A 24,471-nucleotide genomic window follows, 5' to 3' on the forward strand; every position below is an offset into this window, starting at 1 on the left:
GAGAATAAGAGTTAAAGAAGTTCCACCTCAATGGATTCATAGCACTGCATTTTAATGACACTGAAGCAAATAGCGTGCGTTACCCTAATGATCCCTTCCACTTTAATAGCTGGACTACCTCTGTATTTCTCAAATAACCAAGGCTGTAAAGTTTTCTGCTGCTTAACTAGGTTGTTTTTGGTGTCAGCTAATGTCATGTTTTATTGAGTCAATGTGCTGGTTTCCCGCCAGCCATATTTCATGTTTTACAGACAAGTCATCTCTATAGGGTACTGTTAGAAAATATTTTATAACGTCTCATGTCTATTTGCAAACCACAAACAGTCTCTCTGGTAAAACAAAATGCATTCAATTATCTTAATTTTTACTAATTTCACTTTTCTCTGAAAAGTCTCTTCTGATGTGGAGAGTGCAGCTGTGGAGCAGGAAGCCAAGAGCAGCCCGGAGAGAAAACATCGGTGTTGGCGGAGTGGTGGGAGCCGTGGCAGGGCAGGAGGAGAGCAGGGCTGACAGCATAGGGAGGGCTCTGTGCTCCAGCTGGGACTCTCACAGCTCCACCAGTTCCTGCAGAACTGAGGCAGTCAACCTGGGGAAGGTGAGGCTGTTTCACTTGCAGGTGACAAGGGCACAGATGGAAGTACCACACCTTGCTGATGGCTTTGGAGTGGGCTCATGTGATGACTCTGCAGCAGCCTCCTTGCAATTGCTAAAGAGCAGAGAATACTGAGGAGTGAGGTAAGCAAAATGATGCCAACAAAAAAACTGCTGCTGCTCCACTTTCTCTTCTATAGAGATGTGGACTGGCACAGCCCTGCTCTTTGGGATCTGCCCAGAAGGCTTTTATTGCTTTCCTTTCTTGAGGAAAAGTGTGGAACAAGCAGGCTGACCCAGGAAAGGGATCATCTTGCCTTTGGGGTCTGTATGGCTTCTAATGTTGGGAGGTTGGTTAATATCAAACTACGTGAATGGAAGGAATTGTCTTCAGCTTGGAGCTCTATTTGGAATACCAAAGGTCTTGACCAACTTCTTCAGCACTCTTTAATAGAAGGCAGCTGCTCTGAATACTTTATTTTGAAGGTTCAAAATTATTATGGTTCTTGCAATATATTTTCCACATGATTTTGTTTAAAATTCTGTGTGTAGCCCTGTGGCCAAGAGACTTACTCATCTCTGCAAGCATGTGGATGTAAAATAAACCCTGCAAGGTAAAAGCTCTGAATCATCTGAGAAGTTACACTGTTGGAAGCAGGGACTTACAAGTGGAAAGAACAATTCTGAGCACATTCTGTAACTGCAAGGTGTGAAGTATGTGTTGAATATAATTCCTATTTATACTTGTATTCTAAAGCTGTCAAAAATCCTAGCTTAAGATTGCTCTTCTTCACACAGTGGAGCAAAGCACTCATTCTACCTTGAGCCTGGATGCCTTGAAGGCTTCCTCTTCCTCCAAGCAGCCTTTCCAGGGAAGAGAGAACTCTACCTCCTCAAAGGTGGTAATTTACCTGTTACTGTCAGGAGCAAGCCAGCACTGAATCGGGTTTGTTTGCTTTTTTTTTTTTTTTTTTTTTTTTTTTGTGTGTGTGTGTGTGTGTGTGTGTGTTTGTTTTTAATAATAATTGCTAGTTAAAATAGATTTGGATAGTTTATCAACACAAACAAAATTTAAAAAAACATGTTCCACTTCCACCCCCCTTTGTTCCCTCAGTCTCAATCAGTCCTTAATTTCTTGCTCCTCTATCTCTGCTGCAATGAACTGTGAAGTATTTGTTCCTTGGGCAGTGGTTATGCTTAATGATCAATGGCCACTGATGGTAGGAGAGCCCCTGAGGCTGGAGAGCAACCTGTTTGTTTGTTACACCTCACTTCCCCTCCTTTCAGATGTTGTGCAACCTGAACTTGTTAGTTTGGTCAGTGTGTTCTCCTGTAAGTGAATGCTGCTTTACATACAGAAGACACATGAATGATTAAAAGAGAAGAAGAAAGGAAGAAAAAAGCAGTGATTGGTAAGACAACAAATTGATGAACAACAAATAACTCCATTGACCAAACTTGCTACAAAATGAATCTACAAGAATATAAGAGCTACCAAGCAGGTCAGGACAGAAATTCATCTCTCTGGGCTAGCTTTGCCCTGCCGTTGCTGACACTGGATGCAAAGGGATGCTTCTCCATTCTCCAGCAGCTTCTGTCTGAGCCAGAAAGGAGTGTATTTTTTGTATTTGTATTAGCTCTTGGTGTGCTTATGGTTTACAAACTTACAAAGCTACGTCTTGAACCCAACTTTTATACCTGCAGTATCTTGTGCCCAGCAATTGAGGTGGAAAATGCTGGGTTCCTCATGACATGATCAGAATTAGATGTTTTATCTGCTCTTTTACTACAGTCAGCAGTGAGACCTGGAGACCTACCCAGTCTTCTTGCATAGATTTTTTTTTTTTTTTTTTTTTTGTAACAAGATGAGGCAAATGACCTGAATTAAATACTTAGTAATTATAGATATAATAATGCCAGGTTTTTGATATACCTGGTCTGTAGCTATGTCTGCCTCCTGAGGTCCCCATAGGCACCCAAAGAGCCATAACTCCTCATATCACACCATATTTCTGTGTGGTTATTTTCCCATCTGGCATCCTTCATTCACAGCAGCTGCTCCTCTCTTCCAAGATCCAGGAGAGGAGAGGATGTTGGATACTCAAGAACCTTGGATACAAAAAAACTACCACCACTGTATTTTATTTTATTTTTTGAAGGGATCTTTTGAAGCATTATGACAGTTCACGGGTGCTATAAGAAAGTGTGATTTAAAGGGGAGTACTAAATCCAAAATAGAGCATGTACCCACACTTGGGGCACAATTCTTGCCTCTCCAAGAGAAGGCTCTCTGCCAACTCCCATGATTGCCTTAGGAGCATGCTATGGATAGTTCTCTGGTTTTCTGGATAGGGTGTATGTAACCACCCACTGGAAATCCACTGCCTTTTGGAGTGAGGGAGTCATGATATCTATAGACCAAAGCTGTAGGAAGTCTTCAAATATCACATACTTCAGCCCCATTACTGACATGGCACTAAGGCTAAGTGAAATCTGCCACGTAACTGTCTGTAGTCAACTGCTTTTGTATCACCTGGCAGCAGTGGGATCAGCTTTACTACCTTCATAGCCCTCAGCTTTCAGCCAGGTAGCTGATGTGTTCTGTTGCACAGTCAGCACCCACGACCACCTGGTGGTAGGAGATGTGATGCTGGGGTGCTGGCAGGGGCACGCAGCCACCTCGATTTGTCAGTCTCCCCACTGTTAGGACAGGTGACCTAATGGCTTGGAGCAGTTGTCTAAATTGCAGACAGTAAAACTGGGTGAAATGACACTTGTGCTTGGTCTGACTTTTCTAAGCACGTGTGTTAGACTCATGGGGCTTTTATACAAAATGAAAGTTGAGATCTTCATCTAATCCAGATGCTTGCAGGAGTGGGGACTTCATTAAATACTTAGTATCAGCAACTCATGACACAATTGCAGTTGGCAGTGCTGAATTTCTGTTTGCCAGCGTTTTTAGAAGCCAGACTGTGCAGTGAACAGTGGTGAGAACTGCAGTTTTCCCCTCCATTTTAGAAATGGTTGTAACTCTCTGTAATATCCCTGGGACCCACCTGCTGACATTCTTTGGTAACGTTTTCTGACCGATTGCTTTATACAAGCACTTAACGGCTCTCACTGGGTAAGTTCTACTTTACTAATGACAAATTCAGAGTAGAAAGCAGATATCAGTGCCCGCAGAAGAAAAACAAAGGCCAAATTGTATGTAATTTACAATAAGATGATGTATTTAGCTCTGTTTAACATATGTTAGTGATGAGGGCAGTGGTGTTAGCTTTAACTGAATACAGAAAAATGATGAGGATTTGTCCTGCTGGAATTAATGTTGGTAAATCTCCAGGAAGATTCACAAGTGTTTTAATAGATTGAAGACAAATGGAGGGGGGAAGGAGAAGGGAAGGAAGAAAGAAAAAGAAAGACTGATTTCTTATTTTTAAGAAATATGTGATATTTTTATCACACACATTCCATTTTCAGCCCCCTGTGGCTCTCTAGGATGCTGCACTGAAACAGCATCTGCATCTCTGATGGTAAAAGTAGCTGCACAGATGGCTCCAGCTTTGTTGAGCCATGAGCTGAGGATCCCAGAGGCAGAACTTTTGTTAAAGTCGAGCTAGAAGGACAGCAAGAAAGCTCTCATAAGTTATTTTCCTTCAAGGATCCCTCATTGGAGGTGTATGTTCTCCTGGTGGGGAGATGATGTATTTACAGATGTATGTAACCTGCAGTTAAACCCTCATGGCTGCTGTGAACTGATGTCAGGGCTCTATGATCCCCATGGAATATCCTTTCCAGCTTGGGATATTCTATGGGAAACAAAACTAAACTAAACAATGTCTTTACAGTAGTGCAATCATATTTCTCGTCCATATGAGAAAACCTGAAATGACATTTTTGTTTAAGGAATAGCTGGATATAGGCAGATATAAGGAAGGGAGCTGTAAGGGAGCATTAAGAAAATCAAATAAAATGCCATCAGTGTTGGAGTACCTGCACAAATAGGGATTTTTCTGGAGATGTGTCACATACAAGTGGAAAGAAATTTTAAGAATCTTGTGAAGACTTTAGGGAGCAAAGGCATGTTGGGAATCTGGATTGGAAAAGGCAATATATGAAGAGGAACTTCTTGCTGATCTTATTATTGCTGAAAAAATACACTTATGGCTTTGAAAATAAAGCTAAAAAAGACAGCACATAGAAAGGTTTCACTCAAAAAGAGCAGCAAAAAATATGTGCTATGTACCCAGCTGAAAAGGAATTAAAGAAGGAAGCAAGCTGACCAAGTAGAGGAGCAAACAGTGGAAGTTTGGGGGTGTCTTTATCTGGGTGTTCACTGCAAGTGGGCTTTAGCACAGATGGGAAAATGATTTGTTAGGCTGCAAGAACCTAGTGACCATAATCCTGAAGCTGGGCTGGTGCAGGGAGATACAGGGCATGGTGTCTGCTTTCTGACACTGTACACATGTCAAGAAACAGAGGGCCTTCAGCAGCCTGAAAAGGCATCTCTCTGCTAAAGCAGAGTTGCTTCTGTGCTATAGACTGAGCAAGCCACTTGACCATAACATAATACAGAATGCTGTAATACGCAAAGCAAACAAATGAACGTCCCTCCTCAATCTCCTTGCTAAGAAATGGGAGGTCACTGAGGGGCCAGGCACTGGTGATGGGATCAAGGAAGAGATTTTAAGAAAGAGCAGATGGTGACATATTTTAAAGAGGTTATAAAAAGGGGAATCCTGGGGGCAGATGTTTTCTCAAAGACATCGGAACAAAGCACTGCAACGACTAAGAAGTATGTGGAAAATATGTGGCTGTTAGAAGATGGCAGCAGCCACATGGTTCAGATTAACAGCAATCACTGCAAAGACAAAGTGCAGCAGCAGGTGAGTCAGGCCTCAGCAGCACTGCAGCTGTGCAACAGGTCCTGAGTCCCCCATTCACTTTACAATGATGGATACATCTGGAAAGGTGCCTTCAGACCTCATAGTCTTTATCTTAAAAGTTTATTTCTACAGTAACCTCTTCTTTAAGCCTTTATTTTATTTTAATTTTATTTGAAGGGATATGGAGACCTGGAAAGACAATAGTCAAGCAAAGAAACTGGCTGAAAAATGTGCATGAGGGATTTTGGAAACAAAAGAGTATGAGCCTGTGGATGTATAGATGTAGTGTTCTACAGGCGCTAGCTGCATGATGTGGGCAGACCCAGCCCGTTACAGAAAAGGCAGTCATTCTGGCTACCATCTGAAAGGATGGAGCCACAGGGGATCATCAGGCTGTCAGTGTAAGCAATCAAAGTTTTGGCAAGCCCATGTCTGTGGTTTGGGCAACAGGAGTTGAAGTAGGGCAGGTTCCTAAAGAGTGTTCGACTCATTTAGCTTGGCTCCGTCTCAGCAAGATCTGTTTTATTAGTTTTCCTCTTGGTACAGTGCAATTTTATGCTTCATTTTTACTGTATAGGAATTATCTGCACATTTTGGATAGAATGCTTGCCAAAAAAAAATTATTTCTGTTGCTTCAAAGCATGAGTCTCAAAAAAGCCTACGAGATTTCTTAACTCTAGTGCTGAAAACGTGGCACTTGTGCATAGATGATGTCCTCTCCAGAGACACAGTGGCAAGGGGATGTCAAAAAGCAACAGGACTTCTAGGGCTTTCTCCTTGCACTGTAGTGAACAGGACCTGCTTTTTCTGAAGTGTTCTCTATTAACAGAATACATTTCATCATTAACATTTGGCCTATAACATTTTTTATTGGGTTGTCTGATGCCTGGCTAGAAGTTCAGGCAGGCACTGAACTTACAAATGTGTTTAAGATTTTTATTACAGAACTTTAAAAGCGGTCACAAATTAATGTATGTTCGAGGGTAAAAAGTCAACTTTAAATTAAATATAACATTTGAACACAGATGCGCGTCAGTTGTACAATGAACTTGTTTATAAGTCAATGCCAGAACCATAGAATATCCCAAGTTGGAAGAGACCCACAAGGATCTTCAAGGTCAACACAGGACCACCCAAAATTCAAACCCTCATGTCTGAGAACATTGTCCAAAAGCCACTTGAACTCTGGCAACTTGGGATCATGCCCACCACCCTAACCTCCAGCTACCTGTCCTCTGACACAGCTCCAAACCATACCCTTGGGCCCTGTTGCTGTCACAGAGAGCAGCACTCAGCACTGCCTCTCTGCTCCCTATGAGGAAGCTGCAGAATCTGGCACTTGCTCTTGTATAACTTCATGCTGTTGGCAACTATGCAAGCCCTAGAGTTTGTCAAGATCTCTTTGTAAAGCTCTCTACCCTAGAGGGAGTCAACAGCTCCTTGCAATTTAGGTTCATCTGCAAACTTACTATACATTAGAGTCCCATCTTCGAGTCATTGATGAAAACATTGAAAAGAACTGGCCCTGAAACAAAGCCTTGAAGAACATCACTAGCAAGTAGCCACCAGCCTGATGTAATGCCGTTCGCTGTGACCTTCAAGCATGGCCCATCAGACAATTATTCACCTATCCTGTTATGCTTTTGCCTAACTATATACTACACATTTTGTCCAAAAGAACACTATGAGAATAGCTTTGAAAACACTGCTGAAATCCAGAAATTTAACATCAACTGGCTTCCCTTGGTCAACTTGGGTAACCTTGTCATAAAGGGACATAAGTTTGTTAAACTGGACTTGCCCCTTTAGAACTCATGCTGGTGGTGACCAATAATCGCATTCTCTTTCAGGTGTTTTTCAATAACTACTAGTATGAGTTTCCAATGACTTCCAAAGTGTTGGAATGAGACTTTTTTTTTTTTTTGACTTGCACATATCCTCATCTGCTGAAGTGAACTCAGAAACATCAGCCTGAACATCAAGAAATCATGATACAGAAGTCTGAAGCCCTATTACAAGCCCACCCCACCTGTCTCCCCTCAGAATAAAGTGCACCTGTTACATTCAAATTATTGGCTTCTCCATCTTACAGTTCAACTGCATTCAACATATGCCTCTATTGCATGTCTGCTGCTCCTCAAATATGTTCTCTATTGCCTTCTGCATTTATTGCAGTGCCTACTGAGCACTTCATGAGGCCCTTTCTAATAAAACCTCACAGGTTGTGCATTGGTTCTCAGCAACATTTTTTCCACCTTTTCCTCTACCACCTTAGCTCTTTAGAGATTTAAGCTGCAGTGAAAACAGTGGTGCTTTCACGTCTCTACCCAGCATCCACAGATATCACATTCATGATGGTTTCTAGTTTTTGTTCCCACCTTTTAACAGATTAAAAACATCAGCATCAAATAGATTAAAAACATCCCTGACAACTGGTCTGTAAAATCCTGACTTACCTAAGGCAAAACATGAATTTGTTATGTTCCATTGTTACCAACAACAAAGTCCTCCCTCGCTCACAGAGAAAACATGAAATGAGGGAAAGCATCCTATGGTTGGTTAGCTTCAGGGAAAGGATAATTTAATCAGAAAAACTGAGGTCAGAGCAAAGCAATCAGGAGCACAGCTGGAATCCTTTGCCTGTTGTTTAAATCAAGAAGCTGGCTGCCATCTCCTACCCACTGAGCATGATGGCAACTTGCAGGAAGAGGAAAAAGCTGTCAGTGTAACACAATGGAGCTGAGAGCAAAGAGAAGGGAAAATTTGGACTAAAGCCATGGCTCCCAGGATGTTGCTGCTCTTTTTTTTTTTTTTTTTTAAAACCTCTGGCAGGTTTATGCTCATTGAAAGTAAAGCCAAACAGCTAGCAGCTTTTGGCCAAGCCTTGCACTTGTCAGTTGAGCTCTTCTAAGGACACAGACTCCTGCCTTTGCTGGGCTCTCTTAGCAGCCCTTCTACAGGAGGAGGCAGAGGCACAACACTCCTTACAGATATTTCTGTTTATTTCATTAGGGAAAAATTCATCTCTGGACAAATGTGTTTTCAGGCTGATGCTATGGTAATGACTTCAGAAGTCAGCAGAATTGGCACGTTTATACTTCATATGAAACCTCTGAATATTTCAGTATTCTTCCGCTGAAGGAGGAAAACCCAGCCAGCTACCTCAACCTACAGTCTGGAAAAATAATGTTCACCCTCTTAATAGATAGTACAATCCATGCCAAAAACTTTGCATGCTTACCCTTAAACAGCATCCCATGGGAGACAGCAAGTGCTTTAAGAATAAGGACTACTCAGTGGCAGATTTGCCATCATGAGGAGATGGATCTTCTCTATATATGCACATATACAACTATACTTATGTATCTATTTTATGCATGCAGATGATTTCTGTGTGACCAAGTGTATCTGCTCATTTATATAGCTCTGAATCTGACGAGTCAGGTCTACAGGCCTTTCAGCCTAGCAGTGTTACAGTCATCCCACCCTGCTCACTGTCATCTCCTGCCCCAAAGTCAGGTCTTGGTAAGGACTAGTGTAAGATGTAAATCATGAGCAAAACTTTTGGACTCAGGTATCCATCCTTGTTGCCTTACGTTGTCACTTACCTCTGCAGCTATGGGACAGACATGGTCTCCTGTCTCCAGCTGCCTCAGCTGTCCATTCTCCGGATGCTGCCTTGCTTCAGGGCTAGGGAAGGAAAAAAAATAAAAGGAAAGGAGGGTGCTGACATCACCACCAGGGTAATTCAGAAGGACTTTGCTGCAGTAAGGAGCTGAGCTCTAACATACCACAAGTCAAGCACATGCTGGACTGTGTTGGGCAGCCACAATGAAGTGCTGGGATGGTCACTGCTGGAATAGCTGAAATAATGCTCTGTAAATGCACGGCCAGAGTTTCTGATCTAAGACAAGATTTTCCAGTGGCTCACTTTCAGTCACAAGTGTATGACGTTCCTCTCAGGGGCTGAAGCCAGGCACCAGTCCTTTGCCAGTTTGCCACTGGCCACCAGGTGACAAGGTGGAAGGTTGGGGCAAGTGCCCATTTGCCAGGATCTTACCCAGGTAGCATAGTGCTGTGTGGTGAATGATGAAGAGGATCAATCACTGACTCCCACAGAAAACCAGCTCCTTTCCCAGTCTCTTGGAACTGCACTAGCTTCCTAATTACAGAAGTTTGTACCATCAGTGGTGATTGCCTCAGTCAAGCCATTTGCTCCCGTTGCTGCAAGCATCCAAGCCATCTTGGTCTTGGGAAACTATTGAAAGCTTCTACCAAACCCACAAGAACTCAGACCCTGTATCAAGCTTTTTGAAGAGGATTTCTTGGATAACCAGGTGTGCAGACCTAGAAGGAAGAATGTGTTAAGTCCTCTTGCACTTGAGCTGTTGGTTGTGAATGACATGGCTGTGCTCTTTGTTCTTCACATAGTTGTATCAAATCTCCTAATTTTAGCAGACAGATGAAAGGGGAAAAAAAGGAGTTGATTCTGAACTGAATTAGAGTAAAAAGGAAACATTTTGTTTCTCTCTCAGTGAAGCAGAACAAGCTAGTTCTACTCAATAAGCATTCCTTCTGACTCCAGATGAAATGTTTTATTTCAGACACTTAGAAGAAAAGCAAAGAAAAAACAAACAGCTTAAAACAAAACACCCAAGAAGGCAGGAGTGGACACCCACATTTCCCCAGCCTTCAGGATGCGAGAGATCCAGATCCATCACTACCTCTGTCCTTCGAGCTGTCCACTCTTTAGAGAATTTCCACATGAGAGACGTTTTGCACCTGAATGCTTCTCCACTGTCCTCCAAGAGTGATCAGTAGTTAAAAAAAAACATCTGTGTTGAGCCCTATCAGCTCCAGCAGCACTCAGAATTATCACAGAAAGAAGCATTTGGCCTCAGATGAATACATTGATCATCTTAAAATATGTTTAAATATTACTCATAACTGAAAGTAAGTGGAAAGATTTTTTAATAAATAATTACAGCAAGTATCAGATTTCCCTGGTATTTAGGAAGAGGGAACAATACTGTCATCTTGAAACAGCTCTATTAATTTTGGGAATGTAATGGAAAACTAAGAGCAAAAGACTAGCTTTTGTCCTAAAGAGTCACTAATGGGCACACAGAAGAAAGGCACACTTGCATCTCTATACTCATGCATGCGGTGCTGTTTTCGTTGTTGTTTTTGCTTGTTTTTTAATTAAAATGAAGCTTTATTTCATTTCCCTGACCATCCCAGCTTGGCATGGATGGAAGAAAGGAAAGCTGGCTAGCTATATTTTTCATAGCACCTACATAAATAAGTAACATGACTATATTCCTCTTAGAACTTCATATGCCACTATCATCTCAGTGTGATGTGCAGCATAGATAAAACCAACTAGGTTGAATTCTGGCTCTGCTGCATTCAGTCAGGTTAGGAGCAATTGCCAGGTGCTAGGGCTGGAGTCTGAGCTTCTCTAGTATTGATTTCTGACACATGGTGCAGTAGACATAAAAGACAGATTGAACATGCAGTAACACTTGCATGAGCAGCTATTACCACACAGAAATTCAAAAACAATAAGCAGGCATTTACCTCGACAACCTTATTGTTGTTTCAGGTCTGTGATGGTGAGGCAAACAAGGACAAGCTTAACAGCCTGCTCTGACCCAACACAGCTACTCCTGCTGTTGTTTCATTCAAAATTATGTCCACAACCTCTAACAAATCAAAGCAAACAACTCTTGAAACAAAGTTGTTGTTTCCTAACACACTGTATGTTCTTGTTCTTTCTTCTCTTTTGCTTTGATCATGAACTTGAAAGAGGTTAGAGAATCATTTGGTTACGTGTTTGTATAACACCTTAACAAGCTGAGCATTGCTCTGTGCTTGATATTGATTACTAGTATTTATTTATACTTCTGAAATAGAGCACAAGGCAGTAAGTTTGACGTTCACATAAACATTCTAAGAAATAACAGAGCTCCAGTTCTTGCAACTGAGAGAGTGTCAGATGCACTATTGAAGAGTCACCAACAATAACACCCTAAACAGTAACAGATACTGTGATCTGGATCTTAAACACCATACGCTTACCAAAAACATATCTTTGGAAATCCACTGACACCAGATGAGGTAAGAGGTGAGGTACAGGGAAGAGATTACTGCAGCAGAACACATGCAGAAAACTAAACAGCTTCAGCATCTTGCTCCTCACCAACTCACGCTCTGTGTATGCCTTACCTTGGGAGCTACCCTTACCTTGACTTTTATCTGGTAATGGCTTCAAGAGACACAGTCTTTCTCCTATCCCCCATCCACCCATGACAAGACATTTGTACTGCACTCCCTGAACTCTGAATACCTTCACAGCATGTGCATGGTGGCACAGCCTTGTAGCGCTTCCTCCAAAAAATAGGCTATAAAGAATACTTGATACACACTAGTAACCATAATCACTGCTGAGCTACATAATGCAAGCTCAGAGCTACCAATGACCAATTCCATCCATATCAGCAGAAGAGCCCAGGTATCTCTGAGAAGGCTCAGAGAGCACCTGGAGGGCTGAGGAGGAACTTGCCAAGGTCCATGGGGATGTTGGTAGATCACAGCACACTTGCATTTGGCCCTTGGTGTCTTTGCTGCAGCAGGGAGCTGGAGTGAGTCTTATATACATAACAGAGGTAGCTCCTGCTCCATCCTTGCTACCAGGGGAAGAAAGGCTGATATACATTAACATTGAAGATTTAGTTGTCTATGCCACATTCATAAGGGGAATTGGAAAATGATCTTTTCCTTCACTCTATTAAAAAAAATATTTGGCACAGCCTTCCAGAAGACTAACAAACAAAACCCTCACATTCCTTTCCTGTGAAGTCTGAATATGCACTATAGGTTTTAAGAAAAATGAATGGGAGAGGAAAAAAAAAAGAAGAGACAAAAAGAATGTGATTTCGCTAATTCACTTGACATCTTGATACCAGTCTATACAAAAGAACAGCTCTCTTGGCTCACATGCACAGCCTGTCACCATGATGAGAGTCTGGCTCAGAATGGATGTGAGTAACACAGCAAAGTCAAATGATACACCTGCTCTATTTATCTTACCTATGCTCCTATCACTTTGTCAGTTCTACAGGAAATGGAAAACAGGTTATCTACTGCATGTGCCTGGTGAGGGCAACAGCCAAGTCAGAGGGTATAGAATAAGCCAGACAGTGCTTGGAGAAGTTTTCTGGCAGCAACTCCTTCTGCAAAGTCAAGTTTCTTTTAGGTAGATGCCATTTATGCTGTTGGCACCCACACAAAACATAACATCAGCAGCCCCTAAATGGCATGAGGGATTCTTCATCTGCTTCTTAAACAAGTACACTTCAAGCTCAAGTACTATTTATGACATCTGTAATGCTGCAATGGAAAGTACTATAGTAGCAGGGTAGCACAATCCTAAGCTGCAACAAGTGAAAAGAAGCACAACTGTAGGAGCCATAAATACAGAAACAAAGGAAGAAAAACTACTTACCATTAGAAGGCCTCAGGTAGATAGGGATCTCCAAGATGCTCTCTCCACTGCCAACCCTTAAATGAGGTCTGGGAAGGGGTGGATCCTGACTCCACTCAGGTGCACAACATGCAGCTGAGCTCCTCTGGTTTGGCCCTGCCTTCCCACCAGGTGCTCAATCACTGCTTCCGGCACTGCTTGGCACTTCCACTACAGCATCTTTATCATGTATTGTGAATGAGAGGACAGTAAAACCAAATTTGTTTAGCTGGAGAGTGCAGGCATGGAAGTGGTGGGTGAGCTCAGCCCCACAGACTGGGCTTTAGGCACAATACTTGTTCCTCCCACCCCACTCTTGACATTCATTGGCACTACTACATTGACCCCGTGCTCACAACTATCTCCTGGACTTTACAACTGCTTTTAGCAAACTCCAGACTCTTAGTAGACATCCAAAAGTCACCAGCAGACAGGTGGGGCACTGACCATAGGTCCCCACACTGAACTTGTACCAATTACAAGTCTTGCACTGTGCTATATGATTCTTCCTTCAGGCTTTCATTCTGCTGGTCTGGAAGTGTCTCTGTCTCCACAGGTGTTCAAAACCTGGTTTTCTCTCATGCTGATATGAGCAAAAGTTTCCTTCAAATCATCCTCATGAATGTCAGCCTGAGCCCTGCCAGGGCCAAAACTGTGATCCAGTGGGAGCTCCTGTCCTCATAAGTCAAATGCCAGTTTGCATTTTCTGGTTTTATGTAAGCATAGATGCACTTTCAATATCACACACAATAAAAAGCCATGCTCCTCTCCCTGGGAATTCATTATTTCTTAAGCACACACAAAGCCCACAAAGCTTCTTGGGATTTCATTCTTGGCTAAGGATACCATCCATATTTTAATATATAGTGATCTTAGGACCCTATGAGATATTTATATGGAAGAATGATTTATACATGAACTGCTGAGCTGATCTTTACAATGAGCCCTCCAAGACTATTATACTTGTCTGTCAGCTGTGGAAGAGAGAAACAGCACGCTCTGGGCGTACACAGAATCTGAGTGAAGAATTAACTTTGAGCACCTGCAAGGCTAGAAAATTCTTAGTGGGTCACTCCATTTAATACTTTAATGAGCTCCAATGAGCATGGAAAGGTAGCAGCAGCTACTGTGGACTTGATGGACTCTCACTGGTATCCTTTCAAAATCCTATCAACACTGCTTTCCAGTATAGGATCACAAGGAACTTGGCTCCTCTGTGCTTTCTCACGTCAAAAATACTGTAGCCTCCAGAAAGCACAGGACTTGACTAATCCTTCCTAATTAAAACTTATGTGGTTCAGACCGGACTTCTCACCCCAGGATCCCTTTCCACTGCTTTTTCCCCAGGGGAGACAGAGATGCTGCCAGCAGAGGCATCTCCTGCATGCTCCTGCCCCTGTGTCCACAGTCCTGGCAGCACCACAGGGAGGAGAAGCTCCTGCCTGTAGCCCCTCACATCTCATGCGATGCCTTGCACACAACAGCCTTGAGTACTAGAAATGAAATTGCCTCTGGACAAGCTGGGACTGAGACTACAAGGAAGGATTTGACAGTTTATCTGGGAAAGCAGCTCTTGGGATGGCTTAATGAGCACCTGTGACACAAAGGGCAGGGAACAGAGTTAGCAGCTCTGCCTTGCAGGTTCCTTGGCCTCTTCCCAGGCTGACCCACAGGAGGTATGACATCCTTCCAGATTGGAGAACAAAGGGCTGCCCTATTGGTCATTTTAATATAACAATAAGCTAGGACCTATGTATAAGCTGGGCCATTTCTGAATTATATGGAATCTGGAGTCTTGTAATATCTTGTAAGAGTGCCTGAGATCAAGACAAGAAGGACCTCAGCAAGCTGATACGAGCTGTGTGCATGATGGAAGGCTTGGGAGCCCAGGCATTTCCTGGAGAGGTTTTTGTGATGAATACATGAGGAAGGAGATTAAGCAGGTCTCCTTGGCTGGTTTCCTTCAGATCCTCCAAAGATACTATTCTGCACTTGGCAGGGGGCCACAGCAGTAGAAATGGAGTTATGCATGGCTCTGACACCAATTTAAAGTCTGAAAATGTCTGTTTTTTTTTTTTTTTTTTTTTTTTTTTCCTGCACAAAGGTATTTATGGAATGCCAGAGAATGTGGGTCCAAACTGTGCCCCAAATTACAACTGTCTGCTTCCTCCTGGGACAGTGCCTTCAGTGGGGTGGATTCTTTATGCTAGGAACTCCGTAAGATGTCATCACATTTGTTTGGGAGTGCTTGAGGTCTCCCAACTCACCATTTTTGCTCTTACATTAAAAGCTATAGATTTCTTTTAACTCTCTAGTCAATCTGAGTTAATGCACTGTGAGAGAAAATCATGTGTTTCTGAGTGTTATATTTTAATGTAATGGTCTACTGCTCTTTGTCTTTGGACAGATCATGATTTTGCAATGTCCTGTGAGACTTAAATACTTAAATACAAATTACTTACTTGTGGACACATCCTTTTTTTTGTCCTACATGAATTATTCCATCCTGCTCTACACTGTTGCATTTACATGAAATCAGCCCATTTCATTTACATGAAAATTCAAGGCTGACAATTCCCTTCCTATCATGCTTAACTGGACATGATAGATACTTGCTCATTGATGATTTTAGCAGAGCTAAAGGCTCAATTCTTCAGCGACCTTTTTTTTTATGTGAAGGAATGGAGAAGTTCCACTAGTGTCACAAAATTTGCAAGTGCTGTTCCTTCAGGGCAAAGTTATTTTTCTTACAGCAAATGTAACAGAGCTTCAATGAAGGTATATTCCGACACACATGATAAGACTTATGAGTTTTATAGATTTAGATAAACAATGTCTACTATCCTTTGTGGCAACCTGCAGGTTACTGCCTATGAAATAATAAGGTATCTCCTATTCTTCCTCTACCAAAGTTTGATCCAGAGTATCATAGATTTGGCTGGGAGTATGGAAAGCTGGAGATTTATGGATGTAACAAAAGATGACATTGTACATCTGGACTGATCTCTAGCTGGTTGCTGAGTGCAAAAAGCATGTTTTAGGCAGGGATGCTCTTCTGCACATTTCAGTGCCCTTGTCTGCATGTAAGGAATGGTTGAATTGTGGCCAAGTCCAAGTTCCGTTCACTTTTTGCATGGCTCTTCCCACTAGGGACATGTCTGTAAGAGTCAGGACTGTGTGATTGCCTTTGGACAGCTGAGGAGACTGAAGTAACTGAGGTGGAAACAGAAGAGCCTTCTGCTGCTTGTGGACCACACAGAAATCCCACTGAGCTTCACCTGCAGACCTGCCGTAGCAGTGCACTTGGATCAAGACAGATGTGAGTAACACTGCAAAAAACAAATTATACACTTACCTGTTCTTTCTATTTGTCTCACCCACGCTCTGTCACTTTGCCAGTTTTGCAGGAGATGGAAAGCAGGTTATCTGCTGTGTGTGCCTAGTGAGGGTGACAGGCAAGAACACTGATTTGTTTACATTCAGCAGTTCTTTGCTGTCACATCTTCACTAACACTTCCAGTAACGACTGACATTTTGGGTAGCAGGCTTTTAAAAAAGGACAAAGAGATTTAGGAACACAAGTCAATCCAAAAGAGGTTTCAGAGTCCCAGTGCTCAGTCCCAGCCCTACTGGTATGTAGAAGAGAAGGTCAAAGATCTGGTTTTGATCTAAGTAATTCCATGTGCTGGGCTTATGATAAGGGATACTTACTTCTTCCTGTGGTCATGGTGAACTCCTCCAATGATTGCTGGTATTGTCAGAAGTTGTGACAATTGTCAGTATTATCAGAAACACCATGCCTGTTTTCCAGATGGTTTTTCTGGTGTGAGAGCATCACACCTTCTGAAGACTTGAAGTCAAGGGCAGCTGGTGGTCACTAGAGGCTGGGATTTTCAGGTTCCAGCAAAACATTGGTACTTTGCTCACATGAACCCTCTTTATTAAATGAATGACTTATTTGTGTAGCTTCTTGAATATCTCAGCCTCTGGGAAATTGACACCATTACCTCATCCTTCTATTGTCCATTTTAATGCTTCTCCTCTCATAGTGTTTTTCCTACAGTAATGCCTGCTTTAAAGTATTTATGGTAGAAAAAAAAAAAAAATCTCTCATGGGAAACACATTTTGAAGATGGGATTTCACATATATAAAATTCAGACTATTAAACCCTTGGAATGCAGGACTCCCTAGGAAAAAATGAGCTACGGAAAATGAGTTTTCTTCTAGCTCTCGTAAGGTCTGTCGCAACCTCTGGAAAGATGCAGGCTGCTCAGTGGATGACCAGTTAACTGCAAAAAATCCCAAGAAAGCTTGCAGTTGAAATTCCAGGCTTTTCTGAAAGGACTGAATAAAAAGCATCTGTCTGAGCTAGTGCATAATCTCTTTTGATCTGAGTTCAGATATGAGGTTTTATAGTGGTTTATGTCAATCAGGGTATGAAACTATCATAACATGCAGATGATACTAAATTTATTACATCAAAGTCAAGAGCATATAATGATTTTACTCCATGGGGCTGCAGCAAGAGCCACCCAAATATTTTTAGCACATATTAGGGGAACAGACTTCAGGGTGGATCCCTTCTTTGTTATGTGTTTATTTCTACTTTTATAATTTTGAAGCAAAAGTGATTAACTTTGTCCTCTTGCAAAAGAATTATAGTATTGATAGGATAACCCAAGAAGCTTTAAGTCAGATATCCTTGCATCAGTGTGAGATACATAGCCATAGATAATAACACAAGTCTTGAAAAAACCATGCAGACTTTATCTTGTGAAGTTTTTGCTCTTTCTGCATCTGAGCTGTTCTGAAGAAGTAACAAAGGTGTCAGTCTCTCAGAAGGTATAAACCAGCTTTGCTCTATCAGCTTCATGGAATCACAGGTGCCTTAGAGGGATGTCAAGTTGTGAGGTGTACCATGGCTCTAACAGATGTTGGTCAGTTTTTTCCTCCGGAGATTAAATGTGTCATACTATTATAATTTCTTGGTGAGTCCCCAAACAGCTCTGGTCCACATTGCTGGTGGCAGCCTCCATGCCACATCACAGCCACCTGAGCCTGGTGCTGGGAGTCCTCATCCTCACCCCAGAGCTGCCACCAGCTTACTGTGGCTAGCGTGGAGACCCACTTAAAGACTAACACATTCAGAGGCTGCTTCCATTATCAACATGTACAGTTCCCATTGCTATTGATAAACAGAATCTAGAGCTTCTCATCACATCTATATTCTTCTTCCTCTGCAATGCTGTGGGGAATAAATTATTCCTGTTTTGATTTTCATTTGCTCTGAACAAACATGTTTTTGGTTTGAAAGGAATACTTCATCTTCTGTTTTCTTTAATCATTAACAGTAGAATTAAGTTTCCAAGCAGGCTGTTTTTCGTTAACCCCAGCACTTCCTTCCTTTTCTTTTATGTGTGCTGGTGACTCACCCAGAGCAGAGGCACAGTGAAGGTGAGTTGCAGGATTGTTTGTAATACGTATTGGAGGATTTCTAAACACATCCAACCTTTTCCTTCCAGTTGCAAATGATCAGCTGAAACGCAGACCTCTTCCTTACAAAAGAAAATAACAATAAATCCCACAGGAGTTTTACATTTCTATCCTCTCAAAAAAAAAAAAAAAAAAAAAAAAAAGCTTTTGAAGAGATATGTTGTGAAGAGATACATGCATATATGCCTATACGCATATGTAGAGCTTGATCTTTTGCTTCATGCTGACTCTCCTCATCCTTTTCCCTGTTGATTTTCAGATATTTCTAGCCACCACTGTATCTTCATTATGCTGTCCCTGAGATGATCTCTTGCTTCCTCTCCAACCAGCCTGGCACACAAAGCTTTTTTTTCCCCACTCTTCCTATTCCTTCCAAACATTCCTTTCAAGCGGTCCTCTGTTCTTAGCTCCAGTCAGAAACAAAGCTGCAAGTTTTGGGCTTGGTTGAAAAGCTCCAACACAGCTGTCTTGGGTGGGGTTGGAAGCTAGTGACCTTTTACAGTGAAATAAGTGTTGAAGTTCAGAATTAACATTTTCTGTTGCATCTTCATTGTTCAACCCAGGCAGACCTGTGCTTAAGTTTGAACAGCCTAAGACCTGATCCTTTCCTCTCCTTTCCTCATATCTACATCTAAGGGTCATGATCTGCTCCACATTATCACATCACAGGTCTGGAAGTGGTCCTTTGGTTGTTAAATTGTATCTACTCCAACTGAAAGCAACGGTTTGGTAACTATTCTTATCAAACATTTACCTAGATCAGACTCTATTTGAAACCTACATGGCTGTCCCATATCTTGTCTCACATATGGCTAAAAGACACTTAAAATTCTACCAGTTCTACTTGCTAGGGTTTCTATGTTACTATTGCTCCTTCTTCTAACAATTCTTCCTGCTATTTTCTGACTGATGCATTTTTAGAGAGCAATTGCACATATTCAAGCTTTCTGTTCATTTCACGTAGAATAATTTCTCCAGTCACTTTATCTCCCTGTTAGTCTTTCTTTGCACTGCTGCAATTTCACTTACTTTTTTTAGAATGGGGGTAACCAAAATTGTGCACAGCATTACAGATGGGGTGCCAAACAGCTTTTGTGTAATCTCATTGGCTCATTACTTCTTGTATGGGAAATATTTGATTCATCTTATGATCATGTCTGCCTTTCTTATAGATGCACTACATCTGTGGCTTCAAACTGCCCTAAATAATACACTGAAGTCTTTCTTCTCAGCTTCAAACAAATGATCTCCTGGACAGTAGCAGATATCCCTCTTATTAGATCCTAAGTATACATTCCATTTCTGTTGCTCCAGACTTCAAGTTCATCTAGTTTTTCCCAAATGATTTTGCAGTCCTCCTCTCTTGGCAATTTTTTTCCGTGCTCTTTTAGTGGCAAATTTCATTAATACATGATGAACTGTAGCTAAACCATACAGATCATTGCTAAAGTGTTACCATAAGATCCAATACTTTCTGCTGGATGAATTCCACTAATAACTTCCCATCAGTACAATCATGCCCTTTCTGTAGAGTCTGTTTTTCTCTGTTTTCAGCCAATGTGCTGCCTCTTGTAATAATTTCCTCAAGCATTACACCCCTAAGAAAATGTTTTACTCAAGGCCAAAATAATGGGTTTTCCATCTTCTACTGTATCCCCAAAATCAAATCAATCCACTTTAGATTTTATTCCCTTTTCCTCTTGCCACTGTACCTTTAATTGTTTTGGCTTCACCACTTCCCAGTTCCAAAGACAAACTTTTCCAGAATTTAGGGAAAAGGAATGTATGTTCAATCTACTTTTCCTGCAATATCTTCTTTCAAATTTACTTACACTGTGGTTTCGAGTAACAGCTCTTTCTGTCTGTTCTTACCACTGTTCTTAGCCATTGCATATTCAAGATGACCACCTCCAGTCAAAGCTCAGGTTTTGGTGTTTGTCAAACCTATCCTTCAATTCAATCTTCTTCATGCTGCCCATTGGACTCTTTTTGGCCCTTCTGCTTTTTCCATACATGATAGAAAACTTTCTCCAGTTTTTCCCTAACTTCTTGCCTTTTTAATTTCAATACCTATACTTCCTGAATTCTTAATCTTAATCAGAAGCTTCTTTATTGACTACTTCTTCTTTCCCCTCCTCTATATACTTTTAGCACTTCATTTGGTTAGCTGCAACCCTGGTATATAAGATGCATATAAGATATTATCTGAAATATAGGCTGGATATAGTTATTCTACCTGTGACAAAAGCTCTTCAAACAAATATCTAGAGTAATTTGCATTTGAATGAATTTTGTAAAAGCAAAGTGTCGCTCCTTTTTTAGTTCCTGTTCACATTACTTTTAACTTGTTTCTTAGCTTAATGGTGGCATGCAAATGAAATTAGTATCAATTAAAGATAGCTTAATTTAACTGATCATTTGACCATGTGATAACCAGGTAACAAGATAAATCTGATTTTATAGAAGACAATAAGGGTGCAGTAAGAATGCAGGTTTCAGTTCATGTTCCTTTGCTAAAGAGAGACATAACATTGCAAGTATTTTGGCAAAAGCTGTTATTGTTGTTTATTAGAATGATCTAATCCTAAAGTCAGACTGCCTTTGCAAAGTGTTGTCTGTATCTGTTTAGCTTTTAACACAGCTTTTATCTTCACGTTTTTTCTTCCTGATTCTAAGCAAAGCATATTAAAAATAAAGTGATCTTGCCAGGCCTGGCAACCAGCTGTGGTGTCCAGTGTGGTTGGAGGCTGAGCCATCTTTGTCATGTCTCCAAGCCATTATCAGAGCTGGCAGCTCCAAAGTCTCCAGGAGGTTCTCCATGAGCTAAGTTGGCTGCTGGAAAGGAACATGGGGACACCCAGATCAGACCTTCACCAGCACATGGCATTGCCATCTTCCCAGTGACTGGTGCCTCACTGCACTGGATGTTTGGGAACACAGTGGTTCTCCTTGTCTCTGAGAGGCTGCAGCAGCTTCACCAGCATGCTGGGCATGGGTAACCGTGAAGGCTCTGACAAGCCTTGGGTTACAGTGGTTTGAGCTACTTCTTTCATCTGCATCTCCCATCATTACACTTTATCCTCTAATTTATTCTGCATATGAAGAGGGGAAAGAAAAGGAAATGTCTGACTGGCAACTGTGTTGAGTATCTCACCTTAAGTATGGGATTTCTGTAGGGAAAAAGCCACCAAATGAGACTTATTCCTGCATATTAACCTTTGGTAATGTAGTACTTTTTTTTTTTTTTTTTTTTTTTTTTAAGTCCTCTCACATATGGTACCTTTTAATTTACTTCAGGTCACCCAAGAGATAAAGTACTTCGAAATGTAGGCTAAGTCATACAAAAAGAACTGTAAAATCCCAGGGTCACAGGATTTTTTCCACTGAGAGGACAATGAATGTGCAGAAGTGCACCCAAAGGATGGTGCAGAACCAAGCAGTGTGGTATAATTGAACATACGTTGGTACTAGCCTGCAAGAACAGAAGTGAGCACAAATTCTCCCCTCTAGGCAGAAGCCCACAGAATGAGAGAGATCTGATAAAATTCCAGCCCTACTGAAATAGATGGAAATTTTGCCACTGAATGTTCAACAAAGGACTCTTCTCTGCAGACCTGCAAGGAAGTTTTTAATTGGATGTAATGTGCGCTGACAAAGATGATAATACAATGGGGAAAATTTGGTGCTTGGATAAATGAGCCATAGATATTGCATCTGTTAAAATGTGTTCCACCAAAGGGCCACTTCTCCAGTAAGGACAGAGAAATGTGTGAAGGAAAGGAGCAAAAAGAGCCCATTTCCTGCCCATTTGGCTAAGTTGTATGCCAAGAAGGTCATAGCGCTGCATGAGTGCTTGTGGCTCTTCTTCAAAGGCTCTGCTTCAGTTCAGAAAATCAAAGCTGATGAGTACTCACCCTAAAGTGCACTTTTGTTTTCTAACATAGCCTCTCTGGAAAATATGATGTTACAATATTGGCCAGTCAGTTGGTCTGTCATTTTTGGTTGGCCTCTTCTGTTGTAACATGATGATACTGGTTTTTTTTCTTCATTTTTCATCAGCTGTCAGAGAGATACAAAGTGCTGATTTCCTCCTAAACCTTTGGATCCCATTGGGATTTCCCAGTGCTTACTCTACATTTGAAGCTTCATTCCTGGCAGTTTTTGGCATCCTCTGTAGAGCTGCGCCTCTGGTTTATTGGTACGCATTTCTCTTGCAGCCTTCACTGGATATCTGACTTCCTCACAAACATAAACAGTCATTTCACAATAACCCTGTTAGAAAAGGAAGAATTATCACTTTTACTTAGATTACAAATGCAGGGGCCTTCACAGTGACCACAAACATGCAGCTGTCGAAGACTGACTGACTTTTCTGTAGGGAATACACTGTGTTCTTGTTCACAGGATATGAATCTTTCCTGAGCAGGTGGAAGTTCCTCCACTGACATGGGGTGCAGCAGAAGCTACTGGGGTCCATCCCTGGAGAAGTGCATTCACTAATTCAGGGGACTGCTGAAAAAGGATATTCCCTTGTTTTGGCTGGTGAGTGTGCAAGGTTAGTTCAATAAATTACAACTTTTTTTTTTTTTTTTTTTAATTAAAAGAAGGAAGGGATGTGTTCAGTTTGTAAACACAAATGCAAACACATTTGGTAACTAAGCAGTTTGGCGAGCATTCTGCTGATGAAGGACGAAGTTTGCAGTTAGGCTTTGGAATAATAGCATATGGCAGTAGACTGAACATTTGTCATTGAGTGATTTCATCTTCTGTGCTAAGTAGTCTACCCAGCATGAAGGCTGATATTTTAAAAAGTCAGACGTGACAAAGGGAAAAGTTAATCTCTCAGACAAAGAATAACATATTGATGAGACTTCCTACTTCAAGCTATACGAATATCCATTTAGGTCATGCTGATTTTAATATTTCAAGAGCTGGATGCAGCTCCTAACAAATATCAGTTCCTAAGAATGTTAAAAATGCTCTAAGAAAATAAACATTTTTTTCTGTGCTTTTATGACTAACATTTTATAATATTAAAATTCAAAGATAAAAAGCACTGAAATAATTGATACTGTATTTTTACATATTACATTCTTTTTTAGTGTAGATACTGAAAGTAGATTAAGTGATTATTGACTTTTTTCCCAGAAAATGCCAGCATCAGATTCCAATTAACGCATTGCTCTGTCTAAAACCAGCCTTCCTTTGTGAGATGCAGAACTGAAAGAACACCATCAAAGTTTAAAGTACAGATTTTCCTCACAGATGTGTCCTGAAGAAGGTACCCTGTAAGGTGCAACTAGCAGAAGAAATGCAGAAACAGGAGAAAGCTGTACTGGTTTTTCTTGACATAATGTTGCTGCACTGACACTGACGGATGTTTTTGCATCTGAGGTAGTTAAATTCTCCTTTCTATGCTATCATTTTTTTCCCTTCACTACTCTAAAACAAAATGAACCCCATTGATTACTAAATGTTTAAAAGGATTTCATCAAGGAGTTGCTCTGCTTTCTAAATGCCTTTATTTATTCAAGTCTAATTCATATGCTACTGACATTTTCTTGTTTTTCTGTTTTTAGGAAAGATTCAAGTGGTGCTTTAAACCAAGACCTTCACAATGCCTTAATGGATCAGAGATACTGTTTATACTATAAATCTCTTAATCTCCTGACAATGCATTATATCATTAATAGCAAATATTTATGAGTTTGACTTTGTGGTTCCTGCATAGCATTTGATAATGCTGTTTCTGATGGCTAGACATAGAAAGAGTGGCCACCCAGGGGCAGAGACTTATGTGGCTCTGAGAAAGACACTTCTAAGGAAACCAGTCTTTATATCTTCATGGACATACTGGCTCGAGGGGTTGTGAATCTTTCCTATATACTATAACTCAAGGCTGCACAACTGTTACTTAACTTAATGGTACAGAATCTGCAACAAGAATGTTTTTGGTGTTCATGTCAGGCCCAAAC

At 41.2% G+C, this 24,471-nt stretch overlaps 2 long non-coding RNA genes across 2 annotated transcripts; one reads left to right on the plus strand and one right to left on the minus strand.

The window, feature by feature from the left end:
• Window positions 1–397: 397 nt before the first annotated feature.
• LOC149918996 (uncharacterized) lies at window positions 398–23,884 on the plus strand. Its single transcript, XR_016464709.1, has 4 exons — window positions 398–735; window positions 16,153–16,321; window positions 22,923–23,051; window positions 23,695–23,884. It is a non-coding gene; the product is annotated as an uncharacterized LOC149918996 (long non-coding RNA).
• Window positions 8,515–9,917, minus strand: LOC149918997 (uncharacterized). The gene is made up of 3 exons (XR_016464708.1): window positions 9,269–9,917; window positions 9,086–9,167; window positions 8,515–8,652 (listed from the first exon to the last, which is right to left on the minus strand). It is a non-coding gene; the product is annotated as an uncharacterized LOC149918997 (long non-coding RNA).
• Window positions 23,885–24,471: the final 587 nt, after the last annotated feature.

This window comes from Phasianus colchicus, chromosome 2 (genome assembly GCF_987193195.1).
Source record: "Phasianus colchicus chromosome 2, bPhaCol1.hap1.1, whole genome shotgun sequence".
NCBI lineage: Eukaryota > Metazoa > Chordata > Aves > Galliformes > Phasianidae > Phasianus > Phasianus colchicus.